Source organism: Geotrypetes seraphini, chromosome 5 (genome assembly GCF_902459505.1).
Source record: "Geotrypetes seraphini chromosome 5, aGeoSer1.1, whole genome shotgun sequence".
Lineage (NCBI taxonomy): Eukaryota > Metazoa > Chordata > Amphibia > Gymnophiona > Dermophiidae > Geotrypetes > Geotrypetes seraphini.
In genome coordinates, this window is record NC_047088.1 from 44,073,073 (window position 1) to 44,093,593 (window position 20,521).

At 40.4% G+C, this 20,521-nt stretch overlaps 1 protein-coding gene and 1 long non-coding RNA gene across 3 annotated transcripts in view; one reads left to right on the plus strand and one right to left on the minus strand.

Moving 5' to 3' along the window:
- The window catches only part of LOC117360854, a 95,476-nt gene extending 83,965 nt beyond the window's left edge, over positions 1 to 11,511 (minus strand). Inside the window, exons 1-3 of the long non-coding RNA XR_004539537.1 lie at positions 11,287 to 11,511; positions 6,490 to 6,547; positions 4,324 to 4,373 (exon numbers count right to left, since the gene is read on the minus strand). This is a non-coding gene — a long non-coding RNA (uncharacterized LOC117360854). The remainder of the gene's footprint in view (positions 1 to 4,323; positions 4,374 to 6,489; positions 6,548 to 11,286) is intronic.
- The window catches only part of GPC3 (glypican 3), a 472,642-nt gene that overhangs the window by 403,039 nt on the left and 49,082 nt on the right, over positions 1 to 20,521 (plus strand). The gene's annotated exons all lie outside the window — the stretch shown is intronic.

The following is a 20,521-nucleotide window of genomic DNA, read 5'->3' on the forward strand; positions in this document are numbered from 1 at the left end:
AGCTGCATCTGGCATGCCTCTGAGCATGTGCTGATGATGTAATCATTGCAGAACATAACAGAATTGGCTTTCTCAGAGAAGTTCCCGTGCTCTCCTTTTTATCCTTCCTCTTATAGTGCTTTGATACGAACTGAGAAGTTGCAGCACAGTCCAGAGATACAGGAGGCGGAGTAAAAAAAAATTACATGATGCCTTCTACACTACTCGTGATTAGAGGTCAATAACCCACTGGTTCAAGACTCATATGCCCTTCTACTAAAAAGATCAAGGTAAGAATAATCTTCCCCTCATTTGCTACCATGTGTTTAATTGCATTATTCCTAGTCACTTACAAGTTCAAATAATCAAATATGCTTCCTCTTACAAACCAAATCACCTTGAGCATTGCCAAAGAGAATTTTAGTTTTCATGACACTTTCTCCAGGTGGTTAGAATGATGCAAAATATAATTTTCTATAGAAATAAAGGCACATTTCAAATGGAATCAGACCAGGTGGTGCTTGCTAATGGATGAACAAGATAACCTGACTAGATAGCTGTGTGCATTGTGCTCTGTCAACAGTCTCACAAAGAGAGGTTTGTATGCAAGCTAGATAACAATATAGCCTGCTAAGTGACACCCATACATAGCATAGGGCTTCCTTTCAGGCACACCTTAGTTCTTAGCAATGCGCTACCATGGATAAACTGATAGGATACGTTGAAGGAATGTAATAATTGGGGAAATGGCATACCTAGGGATATTTGCTTTTCTAATTGATTTCCTGTGCTTGATTGTTACTTTCAACTGCTAATTTACAAGGATCTAGCTTTCAAAATATGTTTCTATTGATTTATAAACTCACCATGGGAAACTTTTACTACTTTCTTTCCTGAAGTTATGCCAAAGGGTTAGATTAACTAAAGGATAGAGAACCAATCATTGTTAGCCGATTTTAAAACGGCAAAGTGATTGAGTCGGGGCAGAGCCCCGACATTAGTGAAAGGAGAAGCAGCCAGCTTTTTAAAAAAAAAAAAATTTTTAATTGGTCAGATATTTTGCGTGTATTACACATGCAAAATAAATGCTTGATTTAAAAAAATTAAATAAAAAAATCCCCCCTGACAAAGTACTTCCTCTCTCCCCGAACCCCCCAAAAATGCCCCCCTCCACACAAACGTGGCCCCGCTGAAGACAAAAAGGCAGGAGGGGTGCCAACTACCTCCTGCCATCGCAAACCCCTCACCACACTGAAATGCCCCCCCCCCCGTCCCTATGCCTGTCGTCGCTGCTATCGGGCCTGATGCTGCCCACCCCCTCCCTGCATGCGCACACACGAATTAATATGGCAGGAGGGATGCCAACTCCCTCCTTCCATCGCAAACCTGGCCTGGCCTGGCCCACCTCCCTCCCTGTACCTTTATCTAGATGTGATGTACAGGTCTGATGTCTGAGCAAATCAGGACCTTAGGCCCTCCCCATGCATCACATGAGATTCAGAGGGAGGAGCTTAAGGCCCTGATTGATTCAGACACCCTAGGGAGGAGCTTTGGGCATCTGAGCCAATCAGGGTCTTAGGTTCCTTCCCGTGCATCACATGGTGCACTGGGGAAGGGAAGGCCCGTTATTTATTACATGCGGGCCTCGGAGGGACCATGCTTCTCTCTAGCTTCCAATGTCTACCAAAGGTATGGGGGGGGGGTTCAGGGGAGAATCCGGTGGCAGGAGGGAGTGGGTATCCCTCCTGCCTTTTTTATCAGGAAGAAGGGAGGTTAGTAGGGTTTGGTTGGGGGGGGTCGGTGGTAGGGGGGTCTAGAACCCGGTAGGGGCATGATACAGGGGTATTTGGCCAGGCAGGAGGGAGTAGGCATCCCTCCTGTCATTTTCACTGCTATGGTGGGGTCATGGTGTCGGTTCATGTGGGAGACTTTTTTTTTTTTTTTTTTAATGGGACAGATATTTTGCATGTATAACACATGCAGAATATCTGTGATTTAAAAAAATGAAAAAAAAAAACAAAAACAGGCAGACCTGTCGGTTTTTTCCAGCAAAATTTTGTTTTGTTTATGGTGGTAAACTTTTTCTTTTCTTTTTTTTTAGCCTAAACAATTGTTGAAATTTATTGTGGCCAGAGAAGGGTGGGGGGAACTAGGTCATAATTGGATCTATTGCTCCTCCAACAGAATAATGTGAACTGGCTGCTGGCTGTTTCTTCTTTTTCCGTTCCCATTGAATAATATATATACAGTATATATTTTTTTTATTTTCTTCTAATTTTTTTCTTCTAATTTTTACTTATCTTGGTTCAACATCTATGTTGCTTCCTTGGCCAATCTTTTACAAAGCTTAAATGTAATCTTTTACATTTATGTTGATGACATACCAATTCTGATACCAGTCATTTCTTTTACCACTGAAATAAAAAATCAGATTACTTTTATCCTAAATCAGATTTAACAATGGACTATTGAATTTAAATTGAAATTAAACACTGAAAAAAACAGATTCTTTTTGGCTAGTCCCAATGATAAAATTACAGATAAAACCCTCTGTTTAAGAGGATAAGAATATCCAATAGCCTCGTCTCTTAAAATTTTAGGAGTCATACTCGACCGCCATTTAATCCTGGTGGAGCATATTGATATGCTTGTAAAGAAATGTTTCTTTGCATTATGGAAGTTGCGTTCCATCAAAAAATACTTTGACCCTACTTCTTTCAGATTACTAGTTCAAGCATTAATTTTATCAATATAATCTATTTGAGAGTTTATAAAACCGTCTTAGGAAAATTAAGGCTAATCCAAAATACAGCAGTCCGTTTAATGTTCTGATTTAAAAAACAGGAACATATCAGCCCTTACTATCGTAAGCTGCACTGGTTGCCAATGGAAGCTAGAGTACTTTTCAAATTTGCTTGTATTTGCTATAAGATGTTATTTGGATTAGTTCCACTATATCTCCTCTCTCATTTTGAATGGTACCATTCAACTAGGCCTACTCAGCGTACTGGTTTATTTACTTTATCTAATCCCAAAAATTGCCGTTACAAAAAAAATATTTTGATCAATCTTTTGCTTATCATGCAGTTAAAGTTCAAGTATGGCTAGTTGATTTTTGATTCATCAATCTGTATCTTATTGCACCTTTAGAAAATTGGTTAACACCTATTTGTTCAAAAAATGTGTTACTCAATTGATGACTATGTCATAGTTTCTTATTTTATTTTTCACTTTTGAAATATTGTACTGCTTTTCTGTGTGCTTTGTATCATCACTGGACTGTCCAGTCCTCTTTATTCTGTGAACCGCCTAGATCTTTTTCAGTGTTGGCGGTATAGAAAAATAAAGTTATTATTATTTTTTTTTTTTTAATTCTTTATTCTTTATTCATTTTCTTTTTTTTTTTTTTTTTTAAATATTCTTTATTCATTTTCAAAATTACATTAAGTGTAAAATATATTCATTCACAGTAACAATAAATATATCACTTATAAACAATCATTGGTACATTATATAAATTTTATCCCTTCCCTTTCAGGATATAGGGAGAGGGGTATTTTTCTTATTACATATATTATATAATAATCTTTATTCATTTTCAAACTTACAATAAGTGTGATAAAATGTCCAAATTAACAATATCTATATCACTTAATAATCATCAATGGTAACAGTGATAAATACTTAACTCCCCCTTCCCCCCCTTACCTATCAAATAATCAATACTTATACAATACATAAATATAAAATCCCTCCCCCTTCCCTCACAATTGAACTTGTAAATTTAAGGGAAAAGAAAATTTCATCTAATCAGTACAATACTTTGTTAATGGCTCTCAAACATCTTGAAATTTCTTGACACTACCAGAAATCTCTCCATTTTATATATGTGACATAAGGAATTCCACCAAAAATTATAATTTAATCTACTCCAGTTTTTCCAATTATACGTAATTTGTTGAATGGCAACACCAGTCATTATGAGTAATAATTTGTTATTGTTTGTAGAAATCTGACTTTTTGCTCTCATTGCCATACCAAAGTTATTATTATTATTATTACATTTATTGTGGACTAAATAATTAAGTTTTCTGGTGGTGGTTTTTTTTTCCCCATTTTATATAAGATACCTCTTCTTTTTGTGAATCTGTATTCAAGTATGTTGTTAATGCTTGTTGGATCTATGAAAAATCAATCAATCAATCAATAATTTTTTAAAAAACCAAAACAAACAACATGGCCCATGTCGGGGATCTCATTAAAGTTTGGATGCCATCTCACTCTTGGAGGCCCACTGTGTTTTTTTCCTTAGCAGTAAGAAAAGCACAACAAGATTTTGCCTACCTACACTTGTGCCATGCGTAGATGTTCTCCATAGACACCTTGAACTGTTACTGTAAAGAATGGTGATAAAGAATGAGAGTAAGCATCTGATAAATGTAAAGCCATTGAGGTATAATTATCATATTGTATAGAGCTATTCACCCTATCAAAGAAATTGGAAAATGACGCCATATTAAAAGCCGAGATTTAGTCTTTGCTAACAATGGCTGTATTTTTACATCATGAAGTTGAATGAGATCTTGCGGTATTATTATCCTGAAATATACCACTTTACCTGGCGCCCAAGTTAAGGGAAAGGTGCCAGTCCATTGAGAAGGTAATGACGAATAGAACGGAAGAACCATCAATTGCTGGAAATTCAATTGAAATCCAGAATGGAAGCCAAATTCATTCATTGCATCAAGCAGATGTAATAAAGAATGTGCTGGATCAGTCAATATGAGCATAAGATCATCTGTAAAGGCTAATTATTTAAACAGGTTGGAGAGGCTCCTACCCTTTTAAATCACACTCTTCTAAGCAGCTGTTGATATTCACTTAACCATTAGAGTTCTGACCCTGTTTGTGCCCAAATTATGTGCTTTTTTTTTTTTTTGGAGGAGGCATGGCATGATTAGGGATATTGACTTTGACTGAATATCAGCTCTCACCAGCCATTTCTGAAGTGGGCCTGAGACAGTCAGGGAGCTGTTGACAGCTATGTGATGGCTAGGAATATTCAGCACCAGTGCCCACAGAGTTAAGCAACCAAATATTCCCACATAAATAGTAGATCAAACTTTGATCATTTAGCTATGCTGGTTCCAGTACTACATATTGGCTGATACCCACATAACTTCCAGGCTGACACCCACATAACTCTGCCTAATCCCTGGCAGTCTAGTGGAAAACAGACAGGAGTGATGCCTACTAGATCCTACCCATCATGGCTGCCATGACTTCTAGCAACAGCCTCATGGTAGTACTGAATTACAATGAAACTACTGATACAGGTTGCAGTAGTCATTTTGAAGACACAGCCATGAAGGTCAGAAGTGAGTGAATATTGCTCCTACCCATTTTCTACTAGACCACCAAGGATCGGGCAGGCAAGCCTGGGGGATGAAAAGGTATTGGGACTTGGATATGGAAGGGGCGGAAGGGGGCATTAGTATCATAGGGAAGGGGGTATTCAGAACCTGGTCTGATAAAACCCAGAAGCTAGCACAGAATGAGTTAGCTTCAGATATTCAATGCTGGTGCCCTGACATGGCCCAGCATGGAATATCTGGAGCTAGTTTTGCCCATAGTTGTCAGTGCTTTAAAAACACTGACCACAGTAGGCTAAATATTGACTAGCATATAACAGCGGAAGCTATAAATCAAAAACAAAAAAATAACAAAACCACTTCAATTAATATAGCAACAAATCAAATTCTTCCCTTCTAATAAAATTTTTTAGTGAAGCTCCTTTCACTATTTTTTTTTTAATGAGAAGATTTTGTTGCTGTATTTATTGAAGTGGTTTTGTGATTTTTTTTTTTTTGTTGGTGTTGTTTGTACCTTTATAAAATAGACATATTTTTGGACTTTTCATTTAGATTGCCTTAAAATTAGATCCTTAGAAGTTAAAAAAGCAGAAAGGGGCTAATTGTTGCCTATCTTATAAAAGCTAGGAAGGGGTCTCTGTGCTCTTATAAAATATTGGCACAAATCCTGCAGAAATTGTGCCTAGATTGGAAGACGGAAAAATTACGGGCTCCTTTTACAAAACCGCATTAGCGGCTTTATCGCACGTACCTTTTTAGCGTGCGCTAACCCCCGCGCTAGCCAAAAAACTACCGCCTGCTCATGATGCAGCGGTAGCGGCTAGCGTGGCCGGCAAATTAGCGCACGCTATTACGCGTTTTAAACCGCTATCGCGGCTTCGTAAAAGGAGCCCTACGTCTGCATGAGAGTAGATGCATATACTCGTACAATATGTGCAATCAGATGTATTTTATAAAATAATTGTGTAAAAAAAAAAGACTGCCCACACTCCATCCAAACTCTGCCCCTGAGCATGTGTAGTATATAAGACCATGTACCAGCTTGTACTGCAACACGTTTAGGTGTAATCTAATTTCATAAGAGGGTTTTACATGCATAAGGCAGCATTTTACATGTGAAAATGGTTTTTAAACTTACCCTCCAAGTTCACAGATGTCTAAAGTTAAGGATTTATTAGCAGAAACATTTTCTTCTTCTGTTTGGAAAAAAAAAAAAGAAAAATGTTAACAGTGCAGTCTGTTTTGTGTCTTCTAACATTGCAAAGAAAGTTCTCACTTTTTTTTCTCTTTGCATTTTGGCATATGTTTCCAATTATAGTTTCCAAAAACAATGTTATAAAGAATGATTTCTTAGTAAAGGAATGCACTGTTGATCTTCCAAGAAATGTTGTTCCAAATGTTTGATGGCTCCATTCTATCTGAGCTCATTTGCTGCTCCCAGTTTTTATATTTTATCAGGCTGTCGCCAAATTGTTTACTCTTGGCTGTGTCCTTCCCTTTCACCCTTTTCTTCCATCTCCCTCATTTTAATTGTTTTATACAGTATAAGTATCCAAGGTTTCCCCCTCATTAACACTCTCTCACCTAGCCTAGCTATTGCAATAACAGTTCTGGGCCAGAAGCCACAGACTGTGGTTCCCTCTGCCATCCGATACACATTCACCCTTTAGCCTGATCACAAGATGTCTTCATTGTGCAATGAGTGAGATTCCATTCCTGCTCAGTGGCTTTCAACAATGCTTTCACAGTAACCCCAACCCAAGTCACATAAGCTAGGCTTAGGAATTGAAATGAAGTTGCCAGCATGGCAGTATGAATATTACCATGGATCCTCTAGGCTGGCCCTCACTTCCTGTTCATGAAAATATGAGTCTAGCTTATATCATCTTACGGTGATATGGTCTCAAATGGGAAATGGAAATAAACAGGATCAATATTGAAAGGAGTCATATGTCTACCAGAAGCTGATAAATGTATAATTTTTGTAAATGTCAGTTTTCCAAATCAATACAGAGGTAATTCTAAAAGGAGCTAGTCATTTACAAGTGATAAACACATATGTGCATAAATGGTTTATGGTTTATTATCAGTTTTGATATACTGTACCGCCTTTCTTGCAAGGCATAACAGGGCAGTTTACAGTCAATACAAAATTAAAATAGAAAAGAATGTCATTAAGAACATAAGAAGTGCCATCTCCGGAACAGACCCTAGGTCCATCAAGTCCGGCGATCCGCACATGCGGAGGCCCCGCCATGTGTACCCTGGCATAGTTTTAGTCCCCATATCACTCTAAGCTTCTCATAAAGAGAAGTGCATCTAGCTTACCCTTACCCATGTCACTTTATGCCACTCATAAGGAGATGTACATCTAACTTACCCTTAAATCCTAGAACGGTGGATTCTGCAATTACCTCTTCTGGGAGAGCATGCCAGGTGTCCACCATTCGTTGCGTGAAGCAGAACTTCCTGATATTTGTCCTGATCTTGTCCCCCCTTAGCTTCAGTCCATGTCCTCTTGTCCGTGTCACATTGGAAAAAATGTTTTTTCCTGCTCTATTTTGTCGATTCATTTCAGTATTTTGAAAGTCTCGATCATATCCCCTCGCAGTCTCCTTTTCTTAAGGGAGAACAACCCCAGTCTCTTAAGTCGTTCCTCGTAATCTAGGTTCTCCATACCTTTCACCAGCTTTGTTATTCGTCTCTGTACCCTCTCTAGCAGTTTTATATCCTTCTTTAGGTATGGAGACCAATGTTGGATGCAGTATTCCAAGTGTGGTCTGACCATCGCTCTATAAAGCGGCATTATAACTTTCTCCAATCTACTCGTGATTCCCTTCTTTATCACGTCCAGCATTCTATTCGCGTTCTTCGCTGCCGCCACGTATTTCGCCAACGGCTTCAGAGTCCTATCGATTAATACGCCCAGGTCCTTTTCCTGTTCGTTTTATCCCAGAGTCGCACCTGACATACTATACTATACTTGTGTTCCTTATTTTTTTCTGCCTAAGTGCATCACTTTGCATTTTTCCACATTAAACCTCATCTGCCATTTATCTGCCCAATTCTCCAATTGGCTCAAGTCACTCTGGAGTTCCTCACTGTCCTTCTGTGATTTGATGGCCCTGCATAGCTTTGTGTCATCTGCAAACTTGATGATCTCACTGGATGTTCCATCCTCTAGGTCGTTGATGAAAATATTAAATAAGATGGGCCCAAGTACCGAGCCCTGGGGCACACCGCTAGTCACATTTTCCCAGTCTGAGAACTTCCCATTTATGCCCACTCTCTGCCTTCTGTTTTTCAGCCATTTGCCTATCCATCTTAGTATATCTCCTTCTATTCCAATAAACAATAGGAAAGATAAAAATGAGAAAGAATAGGGAGAGAAGGAAGAAGCAGGCTCAATGTATCTTGGACACCACATTTCCTCCAGCAGACAGGTCATCAAAAACATTAGGAAAGAGATGGGATTTTAAAGCTGAACAAAATTTTGGGCAAAATAATTCAAGATGGATTGAGGTGGGTAAAGCATTCTACTGTAGAAAGAGAGTGATGCACCGAAAAAGGCAGCGTGCCAACTGAATTACAGAGTTGCTGAATGAACTGGAGGTATGCTCAGGCAACGGCCATTTGGAAATCTGAGTAGTCTGGAACAGTGTATGAAGTAATAAGGGCTGAGAGGTAGGAAAGTATCCAGATTGTGCCAAAAGTGGAGGGGCATCTTCGAAAAAAAAAACAAAAAAAAAAAACCCAAACCCATCCAAGTCAGAATTGGGATGTTCAACTCATTACATTCAAAAAAAGGTCCATCTTAGAACCATTTTCAAACAGGAAAAACATCTGGATTTCCCTTTTGAAAATGGCCATTTTCCAAAGTACACGTCCAAATTATAAGTGCCCAAAAAACAGGTACTAGTACATCTGTCTGGTATCATTTTGAGAGAAATGGCCACACAGACAACCCTGCAGAGCAGCCTGGTGGCCAGTGCAGTGGACTTTAAACAATGGCACCCAGGTACAATTCCCACCATAGCTCCTTTATTTTGTATACTGAGCCCTCCAGGAACAGAATAAAATGTACTGTACCTAACTGTATCCCATTACAATAGCCTTCCACCCTGCAGGTATCTCTTATATTTAAGTACAGTAGGCAATTTGGTGGTTTTGGAGCAGTGGTCTCAAACTCAAACCCTTTGCAGGGCCACATTTTGGATTTGTCGGTACTTGGAGGGCCGCAGAAAAAAATAGTTAATGTCTTATTAAAGAAATGACAATTTTGCATGAGGTAAAACTCTTTATAGTTTATAAATCTTTCCTTTTGGCTAAGTCTTAATAATAATATTGTCATTTATAGCTAAAGAGATATGAACAAGAAACTGTTTTATTTTACTTTTGTGATTATGATAAAACATACTGAGGGCCTCAAAATAGTACCTGGCGGGCCACATGTGGCCCCCGGGCCGCGAGTTTGAGTCCACTGTTTTGGAGGGTACACAATTTCTACCACAATAGTACTAGGGGATTTCAATCTGGATTCTCTTGTTCACAGTTCACTGCGCTGCCCACTAGGCTACTCCAGGGAACTGTTTGCTGCTCTTTTGTTTATGCCCATCATATATGATGCCGTCATAGCACCCTTTTCAGTTTTAGTTCTTAGGCAGGAGTGGGAGGGGAATAGCATCCACTGGGGAATTAAGATGGGGTCAAGACTTAATCCATCCAGTGGTCAGCTGTCATTCAGAGCATCTTTTTTTAAACTTGGACATGTTTGAAAAAGGTCTAGAAAAAAAATGTACTTCTTTTTACACTTAGATGTGTCTTCCTGTTATCGCTGACAGATATCCTAATTGTGGGGCCACCCTGGTCCTACCCAAAACACACCCACAAAATGTCCTGTTGATATATGACATGATCAAAGCGTTTTGCCCATGTAATTACACAGATCATGGCATTCCGAATGGACTGAAGATGGCCAAGAAGAGATTTTGGAAGTCCTCAGTAAATGGTTTTGCCATAGTTAAAGCGCATATAGGACAGTCATTTGTGATGGTGTATCTAAATAAGAGAAGATTACAGTATTTTCCACTTCATAAGCTGCACTTCCCCCCCCCCCTCAAAAAAAAAGTGGGTGGAAATAACAGGGAGTCTTACGGAGCAAATATACCAGACAATGGCTCTGCCTCTTTCTCTCTCCCTTCCCTCCATCCCCCCCCCCTCACTTCTCTGAAATTGTGCGCTGCCCGAGAGCCACTGCTAGCCTCCCCGGGTCAGCTCAATTGCACAGTGCCGTCAGCTGCTATAGCCGTGTCTGCACCACGCGACTGAGCTGACTCGGGGAGGCTCGCTTTCTGGTGGCGCTCGCTCACTGGGAAGCGTGAGGCTGTCCTCCTGATTGGCTGTCCTCCTTTGGCCAGCTCTGGGAACAGGAATAGGTTTCTTGCCTACTTTTCCTCTGTCCAAGTGATCTGGGCAGCCTCTCTCTCTCTCAGGCTGTTTAATTGCCTCAACATGTGGGGCTGTCCTCCTGATTGGCTGTGGTGGCTGCTGCTGGTGACCCAACTCCCTTGCAAGTCCAATGCATCCTCATTGCAGCCCCGCGATGAAGCTATGAACGGGCATGCTGAGGAGAACTGCCATGCGCCCCTCTTCTTCCCACTGCTCAGACAGGAGTGGAAAGGGATGCGAGCGAGAGGCAGCAGCTGCCTGTCAGGGGACCCACTGAGCCTCTCGAAGAACTGTCTGTTCGGCATGAGATTTGGGGGCATTTATTTCTTTTGATTTTGTATGCTGAGTCCTCAAGCTGGGGGAAAGGGAGCTTGGCCTGGTTGTTTATGGTTTATACTAGGATGGCCCGAGTAATGGTACAGTGTGCTGAGTAATTAAAGTGGGTCACTTATCTGAAAGCACCGGTTACTTTATTGGGGTTACTTACCTGTAAATGAGGTGGTGTTATCTCTGGAGTGCAGTCAGTTGGACTGTGGAAAGAAAAAGTAAGATTAACACAATAAGGAATGCTTCTTAAAGTTAAAAGTAACGGAAAAGTTTGTGAGTAAACTTCTTAGTACAGGGTATTTATCTGATGTTAATGTCTGAAGACATTAGGAGAAGCGGTCCAGAGGAGGGTGACGAAAATGATAGGATGTTTGCGACAAAAGACATATGAGGAGAGACTGGAAGCCCTGAATATGTATACCTTAGCAGGGGTGTCAAAGTCGGTCTTCAAAGGCCGCAATCCAGTCAGGTTTTCAGGATTTCCCCTATGAATATGCATGAGATCTATTTGCATGCACTGATTTCATTGTATGCTAATAGATCTCATGCATATTCATTGAGAAAATCCTGAAAAACCGGCTGGATTGCGGCCCTCGAGGACCGACTTTGACACCTGTGCCTTAGAGGAAAGGAGGGACAGGAGAGATATGATTCAGACGTTCAAATACTTGAAAGGTATTAACGTAGACCAAAATCTTTTCCAGAGGAAGAAAAATGGTAAAACGAGAGGACATAATTTGAGGTTGAGGGGTGGGAGACTCAAGAGCAATGTAAGGTAATTCTTCTTTACGGAGAGGATGGTGGATGCCTGGAATGCGTTCCCAAGAGAGGAAAACGGTGATGGAGTTAAAAAAAGCATGAGATGAACACAGAGGATCTAGAATCAGAAACTAATAGTAAATATTGAAGAACTAAGGTCAGTACTGGGCAGACTTACACGGTCTGTGTCTGTATATGGCCATTTGGGGGAGGATTGGCTGGGGAGGGCTTCAATGGCTGGGAGGGTGTAGATCAGGGGTCCCCAAAGTCCCTCCTTGAAGGCTGAATCCAGTCGGGTTTTCAGGATTTCCCCAATGAATATGCATTGAAAGCAGTGCGTGCACATAGATCTCATGCATATTCATTGAGGAAATCCTGAAAACCCAACTGGATTCGGCCCTCAAGGAGGGATTATGGGGACCCCTGGTGTAGATGGACTGGAATGAGCTTTGACAGAGGCTTTAGTAGTTGGAGCCTAAGGTCAGTACCAGACAGAGCTTTAAATTCTTGCTCAGAAATAGCTAAGGAGAAGAAAAATAAAAACCCCCAACAAATTTTTGGATTGAATCAGGTTGGGCAGACTAGATTGGCCATTCGAGACTTTATCTGCCGTCATCTATTATGTTACTATGTAAGACAGAGTTTGAGTTGAAGTGTCTCTGTGATAGTTTTTCTGAAAAGCAAGAAAAAGAGAAGCATTTTAATATCCAGATCTGAATTTAAGCACAGAATATCTTAAGTGTGTTAGCAAAGATTTTAACTGTTTTTAACTGGATTTTTAATCTGAAAGCACTTTAACAGTGAAGGAATTTGGTGTTACAGAGTTTGAAACATTCATTGTTCAGTGGAATAAAATCTTGTCATTCAGTTTTCAAAGGTTTGTGCCAAGTCCTTTCTGCCAGGTATCCAAAAAACACTCACGCCCAGGACATTAATGTAGGTTTTAGAGCATCCGTAGAGTACATTGGTGAACCGTCTAAGGCTATTTTGGCTTTTGTATTGGGACGGAATAGCGCTGAGGCTAGGGGGCGCTACATCTGCTGTCCTTTATAGAACAGGCACCAATTAGGTGCTCTCTAGGCATTTAAACGTAAGCACTCCTATAAACAATTGCTTTCTTTACTGATAATGCAAGTTAAAATTGTGTTAACTTTGTCAGTGCTATCCATAAGAAGACAAGAGTTGTCATACTGGGAGAAACCAGAGGTCCATCAAGCCCAGTATTCTACTTCAAACAGTGGCCAATCCTGGTCACAAATACCTGGCAAGATCCTAAATGGGTAAAACAGATTTTATGCTGCTTATCCTAGAAATAAGCTATGGATTTTCTCAAGTTCATCTTAATAATAGCTTATGGACTTTTAGGAAATTATCCAACCCATTTTTAAACCCTGCTAAGTTAATTACTTTCACAACATTCTCTGGCAGCATCCGGTGAGAGTAGGTGGCATAGGTGCGTTGACTCTGAGTGGTATTTCTGGGTACATACTCTTAAGGCGCTGGGTTTGTGAAGAGGAAGGTTTTCATGGGCTTCCTGAAGCTCCAAAGTCCATCTAGTGTTCTTACAGATGAGAGGATGGTGTATCATAGTTTGGTATGAAATGTGAGTAGGAGCGTTTGCAGCAATAATGTGCATAAGTTACAGTATTTTATAAGTAACATGCATAAGTTGGAGCCATCTCCCCCCAAATCCCACTCATGCTGTATCCTTGTGTATGCCCCCTTATATTTATGCTCTGTGTACCATTATATACTCAACTATAACCTGAGATTTTTCGGCCCCCAAAATTGGGATCTCACCCCCCCACCACCACCACATACACACACACATGGTGACCAGCATGTCTCTCTCTCTCCCTCCCCCCCACCCTTACTAGGACCTGTGATTTAAAAAGTTCCAGTTCTTGTTTAAGTCTCAGATGTTGATAATTGGTTATCTCAAGTGTACAAGTATGCATAGAATGTGAATGTATTGACATAAATTATCACGCAGATAAAAAGATGAATCATGGTAATGTCCCAAATGCGCAGACAGAAGAACTTTAAATTTAACACTATTAGTGGCACTCATGAATCCCAGAACATACTGGGTGAGGCACCGTTTCTTAACTTTCTCTCCCCACTATCTTGCTCTTCTTTCCTTTCTATAGCTTAAGGTCTGCTTATATTCCTCTGTTCTGTGACAAATACCTGCAGCACTACAGGAAATAACAGAAAGTGCTTTCTTTGAATACTCCCGGAGCTGCTCTTGTCTCTCCTGTAGCCTATTGAGTAGTATTCTGATATGGCCTGTGAGAGGAGGCAGGAAAAGCAATGCTTGAGAAATGCTTTCTGTTGCTCTCACAGCTTTCAAGACCCTGACTGTTCCCTGGAGAGCTGAAGAGTCACTCATCAGCATGAAATTGCCAATCAGCCTTAATGACTGCAATCAGAAATGTTGTGTCACACTCTGAAAATCTTGTACGATGGTGATTGAGGCTCATTTAGTTGTTGAGCCGTTCCTTCCCCTTGTTTTATCTTATTACTTTCTTCGATATGTCTAATGCAGAAAAGACAGAGAAACGCACACAAATCAATTAAATTGAACTTAAAAATCTCTATAAATTGCTGACCAGTGTTAGAGTATAAATTTAAAATATAGAGATGGAACTCATTTTAAAATCAAGCATTTTCTTTTTTATTAGAACAATCCTTGCACTGCTGTTGCAGTAGGAAGGGCCGCTATAAAGTTCTCAGCCCATCCAAGAAGAGAATGATGTGGAGCCATGAAACTTACAAGTTATTCCACACTTTTATTGACACTTTTCATTTCAATTTCATTCCCAATGTCCTGCAAGCACTGAGCCTGCTATATGACCTGGTAGTCCGGTGATAGGCCAGGACAGGAGGGATCCCCCGTCTCCTGCCTCTGCTGACTCTGACAATTTTTTTTACCTCCCTCCCACCTCCCCTGTGTATCTTTTTGAATCCCTGGTGGTCCAGCAATTACTGGGCAGGAGCGAGCTTTCTGTGCTCCTGCCCCACACTGAGCCCCTCCCTGAATGGCTGCTTCGAGTTCCCATGGTTCAGCGATGTACCGGGCATGAGCGAGCCACTCCCTGAATGGCTGCCGACAGTTCTCATGAGTCCCGCAAGAACTGGTGGGAACCATTCAGCGAGTGGCTCAGTGCCAGGCAGGAGCACAAAAAGCTCACTCCTGCCTGGTACACCGCTGGACTGCAAGAACTCGTAGCAGCCATTCAGAGGGTCTCAGCATGGGGTAGGAGTGTGGAAAGCTCGCTCCTGCCCGGTACACTGCTGGATCACCAGGGATTCAAAAAGGTACGTGAAGGTGAGAGGGAGGTGAGAGGGGGAGGTGAGAGGGTGGTAAAAAATAATTGTCAGAATTGGCCTGGATAGGAGATGGGAGGGATCCCTCCTGTCTCGGCCCACTAGGTTTTACAGCAGGCCAGCAGAGGCCTGCAACATCCAGGAGAGGGGGTGGGGCTGACCCAAATATAAGACAAGACCCCCATTTTTGGGCCTTTTTTTAGCCCCAAAATCTCATCTTGTATTCAAGTATATATGGTACTTTCCCTTCTCACCCCCAGCCACCCATAGCACAAATCACTTTCCCTTCCATTTTCATTAACACCTTTTTTTTTCTCTCTTCTCCCCTACTGTAAGACTCAGGACAAATTACCAGTCCAAGTTAGCAGATAACAAGAATGCGTTGAATGTATCTGAACTGATAAAAGTTTTATTATGGCATTGTACAGCTTACAGTTTGTGTCTACTGTAATGAAAATTGCTTTCTGTTCATATAATTCTCTATGAGAAAGAGAAGTTTCTATAGGAAAAGATCACAACATGTCATTAGATCACTTTAGCCTTTGCTTGCATATCACAAATACACTGGCATAGACCAGGGGTAGGCAATTCTGGTCCTCGAGAGCCGGAGTCAGGTCAAGTTTTCAGGATATCCACAATGAATATGTATGAGATGGATTTGCATGCACTGCCTCCTTGAGATACAAATCTATCTCATGCATATTTATTGTGGATATCCTGAAAACCTGACCTGGCTCCGGCTCTCAAGGACAAGAATTGCACATCCCTGGCAACCTTATCCTCATGTGGTCACTAGGAGCGGAATTCTGAAGAGGCTCTCTTTAAAGAAAGTTAGTTTTTCAGGGTGCCAAGTCCTTCATCAGATAGACAACTATACAGTTCCAGGGTAGACAGCAGGTAATAATGCCCCTGCTCCAGCTGTCTAATGTCAGCCCAGGTCAGTAGTGCTTCTTACCTGTGTTGCTGTCTTCTCCTGTGCAGTCAAACTGTGACAGACCCAATGGTTATGCAAGACTCACCAGTTCAATGCAGTTCTGATTACTACTACTATTTCTGATTTCTATAGCACTACCAGATGCAAACAACGCTGTAGATTAAACACACAAGAGTATGCAATCTAATTATGACAGACAAAACAGACAAAAAGGGTGAATCTATACACGCTGCTCAGTTAGGGAATTACAAAGGGAATGAGGAGGCAGATAGGGTAGGAGACTATAGAGGGAATGACAGACATGGGAAGAGGAAGCCACAGTAGGTAAGAAGCATTGTTCACTGATGACTGGAGGACATCATGCTGAGGGAGAATAGCCAGTCCCTAGCCAATGATTAATGCCTGCACCCTCTTCTCTTGGTGGTACATCTATGTTCCTGCCAAGCACGCTTGTTGGGAACCTCTTTCGTAAGATGATAATTTCACAATGCCTTTTTCCCCTGTATAAAAAACACATGTTTTTGATGTACAGAGAAAAGCTTTTTTTTTTTTTTTTTTTTAATCTTTATTCATTTTCAAAACTAATAGAGTGCCAGGAATTATACAGACATTAATAATCAACGTAAGCACTTAAATTCCATCAATTCAACAAATCACATATAATTGGAAAGACTGGAAGAGATTAAATTATAACTTTTGGTGGAACTCTTTGTGCCATATCTATAAAATGGAAAGATTTACTGCGTTATAAAAGGGATATTTTAAGAAATTTCAGGATGTGTGGAAACCATTAACAAAATGTTGTCAGGATTAACTAAAATTATTTCCCTTATGTTTATCAGTTTATGAGGTAGGGAGGGGGGTATTTTATTATTACATACATCATTCAATAATGGAGTATATGGTTGGGAGGGATGGGAGAGGGATAGGGATAAGAATCTATGTAATATACCAATGATTGTGTATAAGTGATGTATTTATTGTTACTGTGAATGAAAATATTAACACTTAATGTAATTTGTGAAAATGAATAAAGAATTATAAATAAATAAAAAAATTCCATCAATAACAACGCAGAAGAAAAATATCCCTCCCCTCCCATCCAACAATTTAATCATGAAATAAACCAAAAACATTTCCCCCGCCCCCCCCCCCCCCCCCCCCGCCCTGTCCTGGATATGTATAGAAATAAACAAAATAAAATAAAGGACAACAATGTTGAAGTAACAAAGGATGTCAACGGGCCTCAAACCAAATTTAAAAAATTGCTATGCCCCAACATATCTGCATTCATCTTTTCATATTTGTAACCTAAACATAAACTGGCCCACCAAAAAGGAAAGTTGATGCGGTTACAATTTTTCCAATTGCGGGTAGAGAGAAAAGCTCTTAAAGAGCTATGTGACTGAATCCGTGCATGCAAGTACATTTACCAAGATCATCATACATACATACAGTCCATGTACTTACATGTGCACCATGTATAGGCATTCCCAGGGGCTTCATACATGCATATCTCAGCTTTGTAAAATGGAGTCTTAGATATTTATGCATAATAAGCATTAGTTTATACACATATTAAATGAAAATTGTAAAATGAGAACAGCTTCTTATAGTGTGAATCTGGACCTAAAATTACAGTATTAGGATTCTATTTATTTTGATATCTTATATAGCAACAATGTATCTTGGCGGTTAGCAAAGAAGCAGAGATCAATAAAACATAGCCAGAAGGCAACAGAAAATGGAAAAATCAGAGAGAATAGAAAATGCTTGGTTTGGCACAGTTGCTTCCCACACTCCCCAGTGTTTAATTTTATGTTGATTTTAATATCATTTTGTATGCATGTGGTGAACCCACTTAGATTTTAAGATAACACATGTTAGACTTTTTAAAAATCAATACATCATCATAACTCTGGGACACGCAGTAAACGAACAGAGAAAAGAGCAGTGGCATACCTAGGGTATGTGACACCGGGGGACGATCATTTTTTTAATACCTCCCCCCATATAAAAAATATTTTTAGTAATTTTAGTTAGTTAGTTAGTTTTATATCCCTGATCAGTTTTCAGAGGGTTGTGTTCGTAAGGAGCTAGCTAAATTAAAGGTAGACAAGGTGATGGAGCCAGATGGTGTACATCCGAGGGTGCTGAAGGAACTTAGGGAATTTCTGGTGGCTCCACTAATTGACCTTTCCAATGCTTATCTAGAGTCAGGAGTGGTACCAGAGGACTGGAGAAGGGCGGATGTGGTCCCTCTACACAAAAGTGGAAGTAAGGAAGAAGTAGGGAATTACAGGCCAGTAAGTCTGACTTCTGTGGTAAGCAAATGAATGGAAATGCTTTTAAAACAGAAAATGGTGAAGTTTCTGGAATCCGATGGATTCACCAGAGGTAGGTCTCGTCAGACAAATCTGATCAATTTCTTTGACTGGGTGACCAGAGAATTGAATAGAGGGAGAGCACTAGATGTGGTATATTTAGATTTTAGCAAAGACTTTGACAGTGTTCCACACAGGCATCTAATAAATAAATGAAATGTTCTCGGTATGGACCTCAAAGTGATGGACTGGGTCAGGAACTGGTTTAGTGGAAAGTGACAGAGAGTAGTGGTCATTTAAGTACATCACGGGACGGGTCGAGGTGGAAGATGATATCTTTCTTCTCAAAGGACCCTCGAACACAAGAGGATATCCGCTCAAACTCAGGGGGGGGGAAGTTTCGTGGAGACACCAGAAAGTACTTCTTCACGGAAAGAGTGATAGAGCATTGGAACAAGCTTCCTGTACAGGTGATCGAGGCCTGCAGCATCCCAGACTTCAAGAATAAATGGGATACCTATGTGGGATCCCTGCGAGCTGCGAGGGTCATGCCAACGAATAGGGTCACTAGGGTATAGACTTAAATGAGCGGATCATTAAAGTGGGGGTCAGTAGCCTTAAAAGGGTGGGTCAATAGTGTGGGCAGACTTGATGGGCTGTAGCCCTTATCTGCCGTCGTCTTTCTATGTTTCTATGCTCAGAGGAAAGGAATGTTACCAGTGGTGTGCATCAAGGTTCAGTTCTTGGACCTGTTCTTTTTAAATATTTTTGTAAGCGATATTGCTAAAGGGCCGACAGGTAAGATTTGCCTCTTTGCAGATGATACCAAAATCTGCAATAGAGTAGACACCCCGGATGGTGTGAATAATATGAAGAAAGACCTAGCGAAACTTGAAGAACAATTTGAAATTTGGCAGCTAAAATTTAATGCTAAGAAATGCAAAGTCATGCAGTTGGGCTGCAAAAACCCTAAGGAACGGTACAGTTTAGAGGGTGAAGAATGTATGTGCACGACAGAAGAACGGGACTTGGGTGTGATTGTATTTGATGATCTTAAGGTGGCCGAACAGGATGAAAAGGTGACAGCGAAAGCTAGAAGGATGCTAGGTTGCATAGGGAGAGGTATGGCCACTAGGAAAAAGGAGGTATTGATGCCCCTATATAAGAGTCTGGTGAAATCTCATTTAGAATATTGTGTACAATTCTGGAGACCGCACCTTCAAAAAGCTATAAAAAGGATGGAGTTGGTCCAGAGGAAGGCTACTAAAATGGTGCGTGGTTCCATCATAAGGCGTATAAGGACAGACTTAAAGATCTCAATCTCTATACTTTGGAGAAAAGTCAGGAGAGAGGAGATATGATAGAGATGTTTAAATATCTACGTGGCGTAAATGCGCATGAGTTGAGTCTCTTTCATTTGAAAGGAAACTCTGGAATGAGAGGGCACAGAAAGAAATTAAGATGTGATAGGCTCAAATACTTTTTACAGAAAACTTGGTTGATGCATGGAACAGTCTCCTGGTAGAGGTGATGGAGACAGAGATTGTGTCTGAATTCAAGAAAGCATGGGATAGGCATGTGGGATCTCTTAGAGAGAGAAAGAGATAATGGTTACTGCAGATGGGCAGACTGGATGGACTATTTGGCCTTTATCTGCCTTCATGTTTCTATGCAACCATTCCAACCCCATTCCAGCGCTGTGGTGTAAACAAAATAAACAAAAAAGACTTTTCCTTTCTCTGTTAGATCCCAGCTCACACACACTGTCTAACTCCATGTCTGGCAGGATACTTATTTCAAATCTGACGTAACGTAATTACAAAACAGAAAGCAAAATTATTTTTTCTTTCTTTTGTTGTCTGGTCATTTTATTATTCAAATCATGTTGGTCCCAGGCTCATGGTGAAGTTTTGTCAACTGAAAACTCGACTAAAGTACTAGATGTCTCTTTGTTGCCACTTGATTTACAGATTAATAATTTATAGAGGAAATGTTTTTTTAAAAGTTGAAACTGTTATGAGTTATTTGCAATTATTTCTATGCACTAG